The sequence below is a fragment of the Zonotrichia albicollis genome, chromosome Z, assembly GCF_047830755.1.
Source record: "Zonotrichia albicollis isolate bZonAlb1 chromosome Z, bZonAlb1.hap1, whole genome shotgun sequence".
NCBI classification, from domain to species: Eukaryota; Metazoa; Chordata; class Aves; order Passeriformes; family Passerellidae; genus Zonotrichia; species Zonotrichia albicollis.
The window spans coordinates 170,201-186,817 of record NC_133860.1 but is presented as its reverse complement, the minus strand read 5'-3'; the positions used below and the strand labels follow the sequence as shown (position 1 = coordinate 186,817).

The window sequence follows — 16,617 nt, the reverse complement described above, 5'->3', positions numbered from 1 at the left end:
GTGGGGCATTGCAACCAAAAGTTTGTGTGCAGTTGGACTTGAGACTTGGACTGGGCTGCAGACAGAGTTCCAGAGCATCTCTCTGTTCAAGCTTGATGTTCAGCCCTCAGACCTGGGCTCTGTGTGTCATTTCCCTGCAGTGTGGGTCCATGCAGGCACTGATGAGCATCTTGCATCCCTGGAGCACAGGAATGCCCTGCTGGTACAAGCAGTAAGCAGGTGCCATCCCCCGTGCCAGGCTGCCATCCTGTGCCTCTGCAAGCTCTGAGTGCCTTGTCAGTGAGTGGGGAGATGATGCTGAACCTCTCAGATGCTCCCTGCTGCAAGAATGGTGAGGTGGGAGAGCCCTCAGAAGCTGATGGGAAGGTTTCCAGTTGGCAGCAGTTTGGAAAGGTCTGGTGTGCAGTTTAGTGCTGGATAATTAACTTTTATCTGAAATGTTTCGTCCTGGGTGGCTGCAGGCTGCAGATGACGGGGTGGAGGAGGAGGGCACAGGTGGGCACAAGTGCACCCTCAGCTGACACTGAACCAGAGGAAATGGGGAAATTACTGTGATCACTCAGTTCTTATTATTATAAGAAAAATCAAATATTGGGGAGCTCAGAAGAAGCAGCCATTTTTTCCTTTTCTTTCTACAGTATTTTTATTACTCTTTTTTCACTCACTTTCATCTATGATGATCATTTCCGGAGCCTGTTTTACAATGTGGAAAGTATTTGAAGTGGATTATAAAAATCTATGAATGTGCTGCACAGCCATATTTTAAACTCTTAGTATTTCCCTGAAGGCATGGTATCCCACTTCCAGCTTCTTTAAGACTGTGAAGGAAATTATTGCCCATGCTGTCTATATGACATTTTACAAGACTTTCTAACTCGAGACCGAGTCAAAAGACAAGACAGATCTTCAAGCATCAACTGAGATTTTAAAATGAAGTTTTGCATTTTTTGCAAAGAAAGAGCTATTAGACATAGCAAATAATAACCAGAAAGAGCAGCTGAATTATGTACCAGCCTCTCTCAATGATGATACTGATAAAGCAGTTGCATTACACTGATTTTAATGGCATACTCACTCAAACTGGCTTAAAAAGGTCTTTTTATTTTGCAAATCAGATGAAAAGTTGGTATCATAGAGTTCACAGTTTGATAATTTTCTGGTGCTATTTTAGGTGAAAGCATAATTATTTATCACTTTCTGAGTGTGTAAGGCTCACTCATACATAACTGCTTTCTGTAAGGCAGCGGTTGTTTTTAAGAATTTTCTGCACTCAGTGTAAGTGTCAAAAGAGAAAAAACCAAATCTGACCTCTATTTGGAGCTGCCCTCCTTTGAGAGTACACTGAAAGTGTTTTAGCTGTGATTTACATTGTTTTAGTGTGCTAATACTATAGAGCTGATTTTACTCTGCCTTAGATGGGCAACAAGATGAAAGGTTTATGTGGCTGCTTAAGTTGTGTGTGTGATAGGTGATGAACTACAGAAGCAACAAATGGATACCCACTGACAGCCTTGAGGCAAACACAGGTAAATAGTTACAGCAGAAAGCAGTGGTATTTTTTGTTGAAGTGTCGAGGCATGACAATTTCAGATGTCCGATCCTCTGTCCCTAGAAGTGTTGAAGGCCAGGTTGGATGGAGCTCTGAGCAACCTGGCCTGGTGGAATGTGTCCCTGCCCATGGCAGAGGATTGGAATGGAATGCTGTTCAATGTCACTCCCAACCCAAATTATTCTGTGGTCTGTGAAAGTGTCTGCTGCAGAGTTCATGACCAGAGAAATGGTAAAACATAGCATAAGTGTTTCTTCCTCAGAGATAATGGGGAGAGAAAAAACACCTATTAATCACCTCTATAAAAGTTCCTATCGCAATGTGGCAGTACAGAAATATCCTGAGTAGCTGGTATGGTTAACAATACTCCTGTGGCATCTGATTAGGAATCTTACATCAGCAGTCAACACAGGGAAGGCAAAATGATGATTATTCAGTCATCCTTATGATCATCTTTTTATATACATGAATTATTTACAGAGTACAGGGTGCTTACAAGCTTGTTAATTAAAACCTCCTTTTTCACTTCAGTTATACCCCTAAGATTTCTTCCAAGCATGTCATTCTTCTAAAGACTTTTATTTCATGTTCATTAAGCCATATTTTGTTTAATGTTTTCTTCCATTATCTAAACTGAAAATCCCTTAGTGTGGAGTACTCTTGGGAAAGGATTCCTTCACAATGAGAGTTTGTTTTTTGAGAGATAGATGGGTGGTAGGTCTGTTTTGGATATTGATGCCCAGAATCCCCAGGAATGCTCAAATATTTTTTTCAGGTGCCCTGTTATCTATCTACTCTTCCATTTTCAGTGTGGCGTGCTCATTTCATCCTCTCTTTATCTTGCCCACTGGTCTTTGTTCTGAGGTCCTGTTTTCCTCTGTAGGATACTACAGATCCTGAACTTACAAAGTCTGTGAACTGCAGGAAAAGACTGCAAGGTTCTATTGTGATACAAATGATCAGCAACATAAATTGCTCATCACTCACTGTTCATCTGCACTGAAGAGCACCAAAAATAAGGCACTTATTTATAAATAGCTCAGCCTGCTGGATTCCAGTGAAACACAATTTTGTATCTTCCCACCATTTTGACAGTGCATATAAATATGTAACATGTAGTTATGTGGAAGTGAGCTGTGCCACGATGTCCTCCTGGGGTGTTCACAACCCTTACAGGTTTATAAGTGGCAAATTTAGACTCATGGTGGGATGCAGCAGTGCCACATGATTAGCAGAAGAAAGATGCTCTGTTTGACAGGGAATAGGAGCTTGTTGACCAGCTCATACTGCCCTTGTATTCCTGCCCAGAACTGTACTTTAAGAGGAAAATGAAGTGAGAATTCACAGTGAATAATGCATCTGATATAATCACAGACATTTTATTTCTGTGTCTGAAAACCACCTGAAATTTCTGGAACAAGCCAGAACAAAGGAATGGCAGTATCCCAGAGCCTTGCAAAACATATATGGGAGTACTTCCTTTCACTTCACTAGCTTTGAGTAAGGACCAGTTTGAGATACAGTTTTGGTTATCTAACTAAGCCCATGATTTTTTTTTCCAGTCCAATAAACACAGGAGTTGGTGATATACATGGAATCTGGAACTTGCAAATATGTCAAGTGTTTGGTTTTGCTGTGCATTTTCTATAAGCATTTGTCCTAGTGTAATTTGATTACTGAAGTGTTCATGAAAAGGGGAAAACATTCTTGTCGAGGAGAACAAAAGCAGCTGAAGTGAATATTTTCAGTTGTATGAGTGCCTGCATGCTGTTTCTGATACAATTGGCATGGTTTTTAAAAAAAGTATTCAGACTTCATTTAAGTGTGGTATTGTTTTGCTTTGAATGAAGAACTAGTCCAATAGGATCAGTGGTTTGTTGCTGTGATAATAAAAACATATTCATAAGCAAGCTTCAGATTTCTGTCAACTCTAACCTTTAATTTTACCTGAATTTGACTTATTTTCACCAGAGTTCCCACTTTGCCTAAAATCTTATAGAAGGCAATTCACTAACTATGATCAAGAATAATTCAGAAAATCCATCTTTTTGTGGATCCATATTATGCCAGCACTGTGAGAGCAAATGCATGTCTTCCAAGAGTCATACAAAATTATTACAATTTTATTGGAGAATAATAAGCAGCAAAATGGCTTATTATTGTCAGTGAGATGAGGAGAAATGAGTCTGCAGTCTGACCACTGAACAGGGGACTCAAATGGGAAATTCATTCCTCTTTAATACAGTTAAAATCACAGGAAAGTACACTGGACTGAGTACTGGAATAGCTGCTGGTCTACCAGTCCAGGCATGAAGAAGTCCAGATGTATTCCTGTGCTTTGTCAGAAGCCTCCTCTGGAAGATTAAAAGTTGCCAGGGAATTACCCATGACATGTTTCCTGTCTATAAGCAATGACTGCCCAATGTGACACTGATGTGGCTGCCACTGAAAATGTTTAGTGGTGCTGTGGCATCCTTTAACAGAAGATCCTTGTTTCTTGAGTCTCCCTTTGTTGCTTTTATTCTCACTGCTGGCTGTCTGTTTCACTCCAGTTTGCCACATACCTCGCAGAGCACTTCTGGGGTATCAAAGCTTTATTGCAACAAAATTCAATTCAGGTTATAGTTTTTCACTTTCTTTAGTTCCATCCCAGGTGACTGAAGTATGTAATTCTACACATTGCTCTAATAACTGTAGTACATTCCCCATCCCTGGAAGTGTTTAAGGACAGGCTGGACAGGGCTTGTAGCAAGCTGATCTAGTGGGAGAAGTCCCTGCCCTTGGGACTTCAATCCAAACCATTCTACGATTCTGTATCTTATGCTGACCAAGACTTGCACTCAAGTGCTAACATCATGTAAACAACGAAAGCTGAAATGTGGAAAGAAATAAAATCCCGACATTCCTGTGTCTTCAGGGAACATACTTTCTTTTTGTGGCAGTTTTTGCTGGAGGTTCTCTCTCCCTGAAGCAGTACCGTTTCCTGCAGAGAGAGCGACAGCAGTTTGCAAGCTCTTGCCAAACTCTTAGGAGTGGTGATCTGTCATCCCTTCCTCTCAGGTTGTCTGGGGGAATTAGATACTCCTCTGCAACACTCCCCCTTGTTCGGAGCGTTAAAAAGAATCGCGGTGCCAGAAATAGTCGCTGCGAATTCCTTGTCCCCAGGCTTTGGTTCACCAGACTCTGCCAAGTCATCATGGATTATTTGCATGGGGATGGAGAGACGCAGGCATCTTGCAGAGATTAGTGAGACATGACGCTCCCGTATTTTGTCGGAGGCGCTTATCCGTGTTAAACTCCCGGGGTGCGCCTCATTTTCTCTGGTTCTTACCCTCTCCTTCAGGAGGATACAGTCACCCACTCAAGGAGCAGAAATAGTGCATGACTAACTATGTCACGGAACAAATGATTAACACTAAGTAGTTTGTGCAAGCTGTTTGCAAACAATCCACGTGCCGACAATTACACTGGAGCAATTTTGTGAATACCTAACTCAGTGTGTTTTGCATAACTCAAGACTGGCTCCCAGATCATTAAATTCATAACTTCTGTCTCGTTTGCTAAATTCATGAATGTCATTATTTCTTCGAGCCCGTAGACTTGACTGTGTTTGTTAGTCTTGGTAACACCGGACTGGCGAAGCTGTCGGAGCGATGGTGGTTCTGATGACTGAGGAGCTGTTTAAGAGGAGTAACAGCTGCTGTGTTTTTAGACTTTCTAAGTCACTTGCAAGTTAACTTACAAGTTTTTAAGTGCAGAGGAGGACAGGCTATGCTGGCATTACTGATTGATGCTCTCAGATTCTCAGTGACACAAATAAAGATGCTGTTTGCCCCAGCTACACCCGGAAGACCCACAAGCCCAAACACTGGCTGCCCAAGTGCATCAAATCACTCTCAGAGTTCATTTCTGAGAGCTGAGAGCCTCTTTGCCAGCTGGAAAAGTTTATTAGCTGTTTTCAGGGTCAAAAACCTGACTTGGAGAGAGCGTAGCATCCATGGATCAGGCCAGAGAGAGCTGAGCCATGAGGAAGAACGATCTTGTACCTCTGTAGGAGTCTCAAGCACAGACAAGAGTTTGTTGATCCATTTGGTTCAGAATGTTTGGGAGCCTTTTGACTCTCAGAAATGTGCAGCCCAAGCAGATGCTAAAGCTCTTAATAAGGTAACTAAATGCCCAATGTTCTTGGGTAATTGGTGCTTTGCAATGAGTGTAGTGGCTTTTCAGCTGTCACGGGGTTTTTCAAACCCTATGTAATTCTAAGGAGGAGGTACATTAATTTTTAAGGGAGATTATAAGATACTGTTTCATAATAGGAAATGGAAGCAGTGGAAATTTTAAGGAATTGCAACAGAGAAGATAAAACCAGTATCAAAACTAGATTTTCATAATTTCCATGCTGCAAAGGATTCTTCCCATCCCTAACATCCAGGCTATTAAATTGTTGCTGTTACTTTCATTACTTTCTCATAATCAAAGCCAACCCCTGTTAACCTGCCACAACCTTTCCCCTCAAACAATGTAAGGTATCAGTACACATAAGCTTTTACATAAATAGGTAGGTTGAAAAACTTTGTTTACAGAGAAGTTAAATTGGTATTTAATTGTATCTCAACAATTTGTCCACATTCTTCTGTCTTTTTCCTACAAGTGTATTGAACTTCCCTGCCATGAAAGGCCTTGCCTCGTAAGAGCAGTATGCTGAGTTATTTATGGATGGACACATTGCTTAAAGCCTCAGTTACCACTGCTCCACTGAATCTAAACATGATTCAAAGGAGGGATTAATATGTATGATTCATATTCCGTTGTTACTTACAAATCTTGTGCAGTCACTTCATTCTTGGTCCAAATGACTACGATAGGTGCAGAGAGACCAAACTGGTAGCAGTAGTCATGCAAGTATTTGTGTGTAGTAGGGACGTGAAGGTGTTGTGTATTTTCTGTCAGGCATTTAGATGAGCCCAGAAGATTGAGTCACAAGTAGGAGCTGTAAATGCTCACTTGATGATCTTGCACATTATAAATCCAAGAGTGAGACAGGGATGGCTGATGGTTTTTGACACATTCTCCCAAACCTTCCCATAATACTGGCTGTAAACCACTTTCTGTCCTCTGAGGCACCTACTACAGCAAGATCTTGTTTCATGGCTGTATCCAGGACTTTTGGAATACTGTGGACCATTAGTAACTTGCCTTTAAACTAATGAGGAAATCACAGTACCAAAATACCCATAGACCTGGGGTCCTGATGAGGGGATTTTCAGTGGGATGCTGTAAGGGCACACCAATGCACCAGAGCAGTATAATGGTGCAAATACCCAAATTATTTAACAACACGTAAAACAAATGGCTGTTACTTCCCATAGTTTTTATATATTGAGGCAGTTGTGTCTAGCACAGCAAAGAAGTGGAGATTTTGGCCTTAGATTTTGCTTCTGGCAAAGGCTTGGTGTATTACTTAATCTGGTTTTTTTCCCCTTTTTCTCTCTGATCCGTGGCTTTGTAAAAGTCTGTGAAGTATTTATCTTGCTGCAAGCCTTAGGATGGGTGAGAAGCCTGGTGGTGATGTGTCCCCCTGGGGCCCTGTGTAGGGGGCTATCCCCGCGTTACAGCCGGGTTTGCTCACTGAGATTAGGCAGGGATCTCAAACTGGATTGCTCAGGTTCTATATTCAACATCCAGACGGTGCCTCTTCTTCCTCCTCCTCCTCCTCCTCCTCCTCCTCCTCCTCTCCCGTGTGCCTGGTAACGGGCTCTGTGCAGTCACACACTTTAGTGGGTCGTTGCTATAACACTTTATGGAAACTCAAATGCTTCTGCCTTTGGGGGCGGGTGGTGGGCGCCTCTTGATTACGGGATCTTGCCTGATTTTGTGGTTTGCATGCTCAGAAAAAGCAATTCCAAAACATGTCCACAAAACTTCTACATACTGGCTTGTCTTTCAGGATTTTGTTTGTTTGTTTATGACAGTGTTTTAAGTCAGTATTGGGAATTAAAAGTAGAGAGCAGTGGTTAAAGCATTTGTAGTGGGTAGAAGCCACTAGGCTTTGGTGCATTTTCGAAAGTTCAGATTTCTGTCTTGTCTTGAAAGGTAGTGAGTCTGCGGCTGAGGACCTTAAAACACCACAGCTCCCAGTTTATTTGGGTTTGCCCCCTGCTGAGGAAGGAACATTCACTGCCTGATTAGTGAAAGCTACCCAGCGAGCTGAGGATGCCTGTGTCGGCTGAGACCCTCTGACCCTGGCCAGCATTGTGGGCCTCAGGTCAGCAGCAAGAGGCATTTCAAGTCCACTCAGGACAGCACATTACAGTGGCCCATCCCCTTTGTCAGCTGCCTGCGTCCCATCACATGGAAACTGTATTTGTTTCTAAAAGAGATGTTTGATTTTATTTTTCCCTGCTCGTCCTGTGCCCTGAGAGCCAATTTTAACTATTTTTTTTCTAATTTCCCATCTTTCTAATTAAATCCTTGGTGTATTAAATAAGAAACCTCAAGTGAAGCTGCTTAAATTCTGATCCTAGTTTTAAGCCAAGCCACGTACACCCATGAATTCACCTCAGAGCCATGTTTTTAATGCCTAGCCTCAGAAAGATGAACTACTAACTTAATCTACCCTGGCCTCATTTAATAGAGTTAAGAGATCAGGCTTTGCAAGCTTAATTCTCAGCTTTCTTTCATACAAAAAAAATCAATATAGTACAAAATGCCCTTGTAGCTAAAATTAATCCTGTGAAACATGCCTGGAGCAAGGCCCAGCAGAAGAGGATGCAGTGATGAGCTGGTGCTGGCTTTCTGAGGAATGGGACACGGGTCAGCATCAATTTCCCCTGCTGTATATTGCCATATTCAGCTATCATTCCAGGGGTGCCCTGTGGATCACTGCTGGGTATTTCTTTGACAGGCAGAAGGAGGAGGAAACTATGGAGAAGAAGGAAACTTCTTCTCAGGGACACAGCTGCTGAGGGTATGGGGAATGCAAATGCTCAGGAAGGGTTGAAATCACTTTCAAGCAATGCTGTTATTGCACTGGTGAGTGAAAATGGTGCTCCATCAGATTTTATTCCTTGCTGCAGGTGTTAATGGTGAATATAATCTAATTGGATTAAATGCTGTGTGCATACACCAAGTATATTTCAGAAAGGGCAATAGCTGTTTTGTAAGATGGGACCAGACTTCTTTTACCAACACAGCATCAGTCTTCTCCATACCCTCTCTTTTATTCTCCATTTCCTTCCAGAATTAATTTCTTCTTGTTCAGTCACTGTTTTGCTTATGCCAGAAAAGTTAAGTCATACAGAAGGAGTACTCACAGCCTGTCACGCCTCTGAAAACGCAGCACTTTCCAGCAATATGCTGCAGGATGTCCATCTTACTGACGGGAAGGTGGAAGCTGCTGAAACAGGGCAAAGATGGGGAGAGTGCTGCTTCAAGAGCCCTTGATGCTGAGGAGCCTGGCAGGGGTGACGTGCCAAGGAGCCCAGTGTGGAGCAGTGCTTGGCAATGGGCATCATAATTACAGCCCTGGTTGCCAAATTCCCTGTCAGCTCTTGTGCTGTGTTAGCAGGGGTCCTCAAGAGCAAGGCATGCGAGCAAATATTGCTCTCAGCTAATGTGAGCTTTAGAAACCCTTCCTATGTGCAAAGCCAGGGATTCATTGTTAGCCTAATCAAGGTCTCAGCACTGTTAGCAAATTGATATTGTTTGTCTCAATGATACAGGGGAATTATGCAAGTGCCACAGCTCATTCTCAGTAACAACTCAGTTCAAAATGTTGTAGTTAGAATCCCTGCATCTCTAGGATCATTCTCTGGGTTCCCAGGTCTTTAGAGAGACAGAGTACATGTGCCTGCGTGGTTGTGGGGGCTGGGGGTTGTGACTGGCAAGTAATCTGTGTTCCAGGATTTCTCTTCTATATGCTGTCTGCATGCCTACTCTATTTACTTGCCCATTCCTCATTTATTGGCAGTTCTATCTTATGTCCACATTTGTGGCATGTGGTACCTTTCATACACTGCATAGTTGTCCTTTGTTCTGTGTAAATCCTGTTCTACTCAGTTCTCAAGGCTGCAGTCTGCTAGTGACCAGTAGCTGACCACTGGTGAGTGGTGATTTTTAGCCCTGGCACCTCGTGGTGTCATTCTGTGCAGGCAATGGTGTTACCTTGTGATGTCACTTCTGGGGACTTTCAATAACCCCGTTCGTTTTTTATTTCATCGGTCTTCAAACTGTTATTTCTCCATAATCCAACTCACATTTTATTCCTGCAGCCTGGTCACAGCTATATCTTTGATCTGGTGTTGGAGGGAATCGCTCTAAAAGGCTAAGGAGAGTTCTTCCATTAGCAGACACACACACACACAGAGCAACCTTGTATCTGCCTAAATAGTTTTCTTCAGGTTAAACCAGCAGCATTAGTGCGTTACCAAAATTTCTTTACAACAACAGTCTTTCTCTATCATGCCTCGGATGTGAGGAGCAAGGAGACAAATTCCAACAAGCCCAAAGAACTTTAGTCAAGGTAGTATCTTCTTCAACGTGCTGCTGCTGGTTTGGCTCTGCTGCCGTCAAAAGCTGAATTCCTTGAACCAAAAATTTGGGGGGAAAAGCCCCTCCCCTGTGTATTGCATGAATAACAAGTGGGAAAACTCAAGACTGCCTGCTTCAGAACTCTTTTGAAATGGATCTATTTGGACTGAAAGTCAGGATGTGCAAAGCAACAGTGCTTGCGAGGTGCTTCTCTACAGAAAAGCACTCAGACATCCCTAAACAGTCTGCTGAAGGCCTTTGATTCAGAAGAATGCTGTTTCTTCTTAAGGGTAGGATTAAATGTTGCTTAACACCATATTACAGCTATCCAGTCCCATAGTGGCAATCAGAAGGAGCCCCAAAAGATGCTCTTAGTGGAACAGCCACTGTGGTTTGTATTCTTTATAGGTGGGGGAAGACTTGTAGTGGGGCAGCTCCTTCTGGCAAGTCCTCACCCCCCTCAGCAGTCCATTCTGACCTCCACACACAGCAGCTCCTGGCAGCTTTTGCTCAAATGTTTGCAAGAGCTTTTTGGACTCTAATGACAATTCTGTGGCAGCTGGGAGTGAACACCACAGACATGGACCCACCACTTCCTCCCACCCGAATTGTGCTGCCATTTTAAAGAAACGTCATGGAGAATTAGCACAGCTCTCCCTGGTCTGTCTGTACATGCCCCTTTTTTAAACCATAAAGGGAAATTTTAGGGAAGGGAAAACTGTTTTCTCTCTTGGATCTGTATGAAATGTTCTTCACTGAACTTTGAATGTTGGAATTTTTTTTTTTTTTTTTTTTTTTTTTTTTTGCTGAAGCAAAGAACACCTTGAAGTTTTTGAAGTAATATTACTTAGGATAATTTATAAGTGGCTATTCAGATAAATAATGGACACTACTTTCCAAGAGCAGCTGAAAGTTCATATTTTACATTGCCTCTATGACCTTGTAGAGAGAGCTGAACATATTCAGATTAGTCTGGAGTATTTTTGTGTAGCATTAGAGAAAGCAACCTCAAGTCATGTCTGTCTGGTCTAATAAAAGAAATAATTTTCAAGACAAACTAAGTCAAAATTTAAATTAAGCTAACTCCTGTGGTATAGTGATTTTTAAAATCAACAGTCAGTGCATTTTTAGGATTTGCATGTAAGCATTGCCTGGATGGATGCCAGGCTTCTTTTACTGCAGGAATAAGGATAGCTCTGGCTAGTCTAAGAAAGCTTTTCTTTCAGAGCATTTAAACCCTCTGCAAAAAGTGGTCTTTAGTGTGGGGACCAACCCTTTTTGAAATTACGGTCTTGGTCAAATAAGGGTGTATAAGGATACAGATGGACAAGAGAAGGAAAAAAGGAATTTCTGACATCATCTCACAGGTTTTTGGTCCAAAGCAGGTCTGGGATTTTCTTCCCCAGAGAACCAGAAGTCTGCATAGCAGAAGCAGCAAAGTGCTGAGGGCAGAGCAGGTTTTTTGCTATAACAGGAGCTCACCTTCCCTCCGGAGCAGCCCTGTGGGCTGGGCAGGGGCTGGGATGTGGTGCAGAGGGGGCCCCTCGCAGCTGGTCAGGAAGGGGGGCAGGACTTCCCACAGTCTGTCAGCTGCCAGCACAAGCTCCTTCTTCAAGTATTGCCATTCCAGCAGAGGCAGCACACATTAAAAAAATAAAGTAGCATTTCCTAGCACCTTTTCTCATAACATGAAATGAGGAAATGCCCATAGACTTTAGGAATTTGGCTTTAGGCTTAAATTTTTCTAATTTAAACCATGGAAAAAACCAGTTCTCCTGGATTGAATCTGTGGCATCAGTTTGCTCACAGCTGCTGTTGAGCTCTTTTTTAGAGCTGTGAGTCCCGACAGCGGCACTGCAAGCCAGGAGGGTTTTTTCCTTCAGTGGAACTTTCTCTGATCTGATTATATATCTGTTTTCTCCTTTGTGTTTCTTATCAAAAATGTATGTACTTACATATATATATATATATATGTGTGTGTGTGTGTGTGTATAAGCACTGCCTTTTCCCCAAGAGTCAGAGGGGAATAATATTTTCTGTGTGTTGTTTACTTTTACACAGTTAGCAAAACAATGTTCACATCTATGCTTTTAACTCTGCTAATGAAGCTATTATAATGTCAAATAAAATGTCACCGTGACTATGCCTAATTAGCATTACAAATTCGGTTGAAGGGATAAATGACCAGATCCTTCAGGGTGCAAGTCAGCCCAGCTCCAGGCACTTGTGCTCACAAGATTTACAAGGATGGGTCTGCAGACTGATGAAATGGAGGCCTGGAAATTGCTGCATTAATGAAATGCAAACCGTGTTTCAGCTGCTAAATGAACCTGCTCTCTCAGGTGTCTCAGGCAAAGGGAAAAACCTGTAAAAACTGCTCTGGTTGGGATACAGAAAGCAAATCAGTAGTTAGGTCTCTGTTGATGGGCAGGAGAAGAGACACATCAGACCGTGTATAGCTTAATGCTCCATGAATGGCTTGGTCCAGAGCCCACTGAAAGGCAGTGGAAAGACTGTCAGCATCTGATCCAAAGGCAGTTAGTCAGAAATTAAGGATTCGAGGCCTGTTCTTTGCCGAGTAAACAGTGAAGTCAGGTGGTCGTGGCTGGTTTATAAAACAGGAGTTGGTGGCGTCCAATAAAAAATTAAGCACTCGTGGACATAGAAGATGTTTCTGCTAATGGAGCTGTGTAAACACATTATTAAAAAACAGACAGCAATTAGCATTATTCAAATAAGGTTAAATTGTGTAGTTTGAAGAAAAACTGGGGTAGATCACCAGTCTTCAATGGCAGCTTAAAGTCAAAGACATTTAAACTGAATTTTCATGTGAGTTTTAATTGTCATTTTAACTGAAATAGTCAAGCTCTGCTAATTTCAAAGAGAAGTAAAGAAGGAGTTTGCCTGAGAACTTTAATAAGGGTGGAGGAGAGTTCAATATACAGATGAAATCTCATAAATCTCTGTTCTCTGTTATTACCATGAAGTTGTACACATCTAAATTATCATTTCAGTTGTCAGGAACCTTCTCTGTGAAATTACACTGTCTCAGCAATTACCACTGAATGATTTAATAAATAATTTGTAGAAGTTCTTCATTAAAAAGCAGTAATTGTTGACTTTGAAGAGAGACAAATCAACAAGAGATATGTAAAAGCATTAAGAACACTATAATATCAAAGGCTCTCTACTGAAATGTGACTTCTGTGTATTTTTCTTCAACTGCAACCTCCATACAAATGGCAAATAAACCTTTCAAAATATAATTAGGAAGGCTTAAAATCCAAATATCTCCAAAGAAGCATTCCCTTCCCTCAGTCGCAGTACAAAGGAAACCATTGATTACTTTTCCTCCCCAACACCTACAGGGATGTTCTTATGGTGTGCAGAGGCAATGAGCTGAAACCTTAGCTGAAGTAATGCCTGGTGACTAAATTTTATGTAAGCTGTTGTATCGGAAAAATTCTGAAGACAGGTTTGCAGTCCAATACTCTTAGTAAAGAAGAGAGACTCTGCTGCTTTTTGAGGGCTGAATGTTTATCTTTCAAGCATCTTAGCAGGGAATTTAGCAGCTAATAAATCACAGTGATGATAAGTGCTTTTGCCAGTGCATCTGTGGGCTCCTGAAGGTGATGTGATGGCTGAAGCAGAGATGGTCTCACTCCGAGGAGCCCTTCTACACGCAGGCTCAGTCCAAGCCAGGTTATCCCAAATAACACCTCTGTTCAGGGAGGAGGAGTGTCTCAGCACGGGAATGGGCTGTTGGGCCGTGCTGATACATCCAGGTGTGCTGAACATAGGGCAGGGATCGTAGTGCTGGAGCTCCTGAGCACTGATGCTGTGGATGTGGTTCTGTGGGAGAGTCCAGCCCTGCAAGAACCTGAGAACTCCCAGTCAGGTGGAAACCGCCTTCACCTGCATTGCTGGGTAAAATTGCTTCCATTTTTCTGGCCCTGAGGCAGAGTTCCACCTTCTCTGGACTGTGTGTGCTTGGGGGGCCCAGGGTAATGCCCAGTGATCTTTGGGTGTGGGTTTTCATCAGTTCAGAGTGTTCTCATACAGGAAGAATGGTTCAGTAGAGGAGCAGAAGCAGTGAAACTGCGCATGTGCGCTGAGTTTGGCATGAGGACATGGAGATCTTCAAAGAGCTCAACCTGCTGGGTGAGGTGGAGAGACAGTGCTCACACAGTCTTATCCCTACTGGGATATTCTGGATACTCTTACTCCCCAAATGGTCTGGGTATGACAGGTGCCAAAACCAGACCCAGGATAGGGTGAGCTGTACAAAAGCTCCAGTTTGTTTTTTGTTTTCTGGGCTGTTTGATGCAGCAGTATGGACACAGCTGTTACTGCAAATATCTGTCACTCTCTGGTTGTTTTTCTGCATCTGGTAGATGCCATAGTACTGTGCTTGAGATGTTATCATTCTGAAATACTGAAGGTGTTTGCTGCTCCCTGCAGAGGAATGGTCAGATTGTGTGCTGTCCTTTGAATGTGCACAGAGGCTGTTCTGTGTATACTGAAAAACATTTCTTCTCACTGGCATTAACACTCGAATTAACTAAAGCTTGCAGAGTTTGGCCGATGGGAAGTGAATCATTGTGTACAAAATATTTCTACTTCTCCCTAATCTTGGACAAAAAGGACAAGGCAAATCCTTTCTACTCCCATCTATTTCCAGTGAGAGACTAACTGGAGTAAATTTACATGAATATCTCATAACCTCAGAAAAGAAGTTTGCTGTGATTCAGTTTGCAGGAACTAGCTTATTCAAGCCAGCTTCCCAAACCCTCTATGCACAGTGCTTTATTTCCCTCCTAAACTTATCATGTGTTTTAATTAGTAGGCAATGCTTTCCAGCTCAGAACTCAGAAATTGTACACAGGTGAGCTCCTTGTGCACTGAGTAACTTGTCCTTTATCAAAGAGTCATCCCTCTTGTGTCTTGCTGGCAGTACATGATGTGCATCGATTGTGGACAGTGGTCTGTTTAATTAGCTTGTTCTTGCATCTCGGTTAAAAAAAAAAAAAAAGGGGGGGCATAGGTACTAAACCCAAGAGATAACAAAAAGAACTGAGAACATCTTCAATTACAGCATTCTTTTTATCAAGCTCTGAATTTAAACTGTCTGGAAAACAGATTATGAGTTCATGTAGCTGCAAATTAACACAATGGGCCTGCTGCTTACAGCCAGTACATAGCTCTTCAGGGTTTGGGGGTTTTTTTGTGATTTCACCCCTTACATTTGTGTTGGAGTGCGCAGGGTTTTATTTAATAAAACTAGTGTAAATTGACCCATTATCATATTATTCTCAATTCAGAATGACATTTCTAAGATCCATACACACTGAAGCCTGTTATTATCAGTAAAGTACTTTTAAAACCAAAATGACATTTTTTATTGAATTTGAAAATGTTCGATCCCTCACATAATACACATTAACTACTGAGAACATAAGAAAAGGATGAACTGACCTAAAGTGTTTAGTAACATAATGGATAAAAAGATAAAATCCAGGTACCTGTGTAGGGTAATATACAATTTGAGTGGACATGAATACAGACAGATGCTGACATAAAGTCACAACGAAGATCTCACAGACCAAAAGGTGCACTGGAACAGACATGACATTTTTTGGACAGCCTCATGGCTGGAATTAAATGCCAGTGTAAAGTGGTACAACTTCTTTAGGAAAGCTACAGGAAAGATTGTCAAGTTCTCAACTGAAAAGAAAAAGTTGGAGTAATAGATAATATGCTAGCTGAAAGCCTGGTAGAAACATTTTTGTAGGGCATAGAATTTTTTCATAGCAAATGCCAGAAATTGCTTGGATTCTTTAACTTCTTTTCTTTCTTACTAAAACTGTAAATAAAAAATTATTTTTAAGACCAGAGAAAAGACAGGAATGAAAGTAAAGGAAAAGAATGATCAAATAATAACTACTCACCTTAAGAGAACAGAGGAGTTAGCCTCAAATCCCCCTTCCTTTTCTGGAAAAGATAAAGCCAAGGGCAATGGTGTTGGGAAACATAATGGGTCTAGTTCTGTAATAGCATCAATGACATGATAAAAAATGAGTATGAAATGCTTATTTATCAAAAGTTTTCCAGCTCAGAAATCAGAGTCTGCGTATCTTAGCCTCTTGTGCATTGAGTAACTTGTCCTGTGTTGTTGGTAGTATGTGATGTGCCTTGGTGGTAGACTGTGATCCATTTGATTAGGTTACTCATATGTCTGTAAAAAATCCCCCCACTACACACATAAAAAAGGGAGCCATAATAAAAAGAACTGAGGGAGTTTCTTTTTTTTTTTTTTATTGTTTACCAATGAACCTTTCAGCATCCATTTGTAAATGGGTCACTAAATGGGCTGAACTTGAGCAGTAAGGAAATACCTTTTTATATCACTGTTAGGGGTGCAGGGAAATCTTTGCTTGAGAATGCTTTGAAATCCAAAAGGACAAGTGGGTAGAAAGAAGATATTCTCAGAAACAGGCTCATTAATGACTGCTGCAGTTGAGTCAAACTAACAGAGGAAG

General features: G+C 41.8%; 1 protein-coding gene across 1 annotated transcript in view; it reads left to right on the top strand.

Moving 5' to 3' along the window:
* Positions 1-16,617, top strand: part of GRIN3A (glutamate ionotropic receptor NMDA type subunit 3A) — a 67,314-nt gene that overhangs the window by 8,577 nt on the left and 42,120 nt on the right. The window lies entirely within an intron of this gene.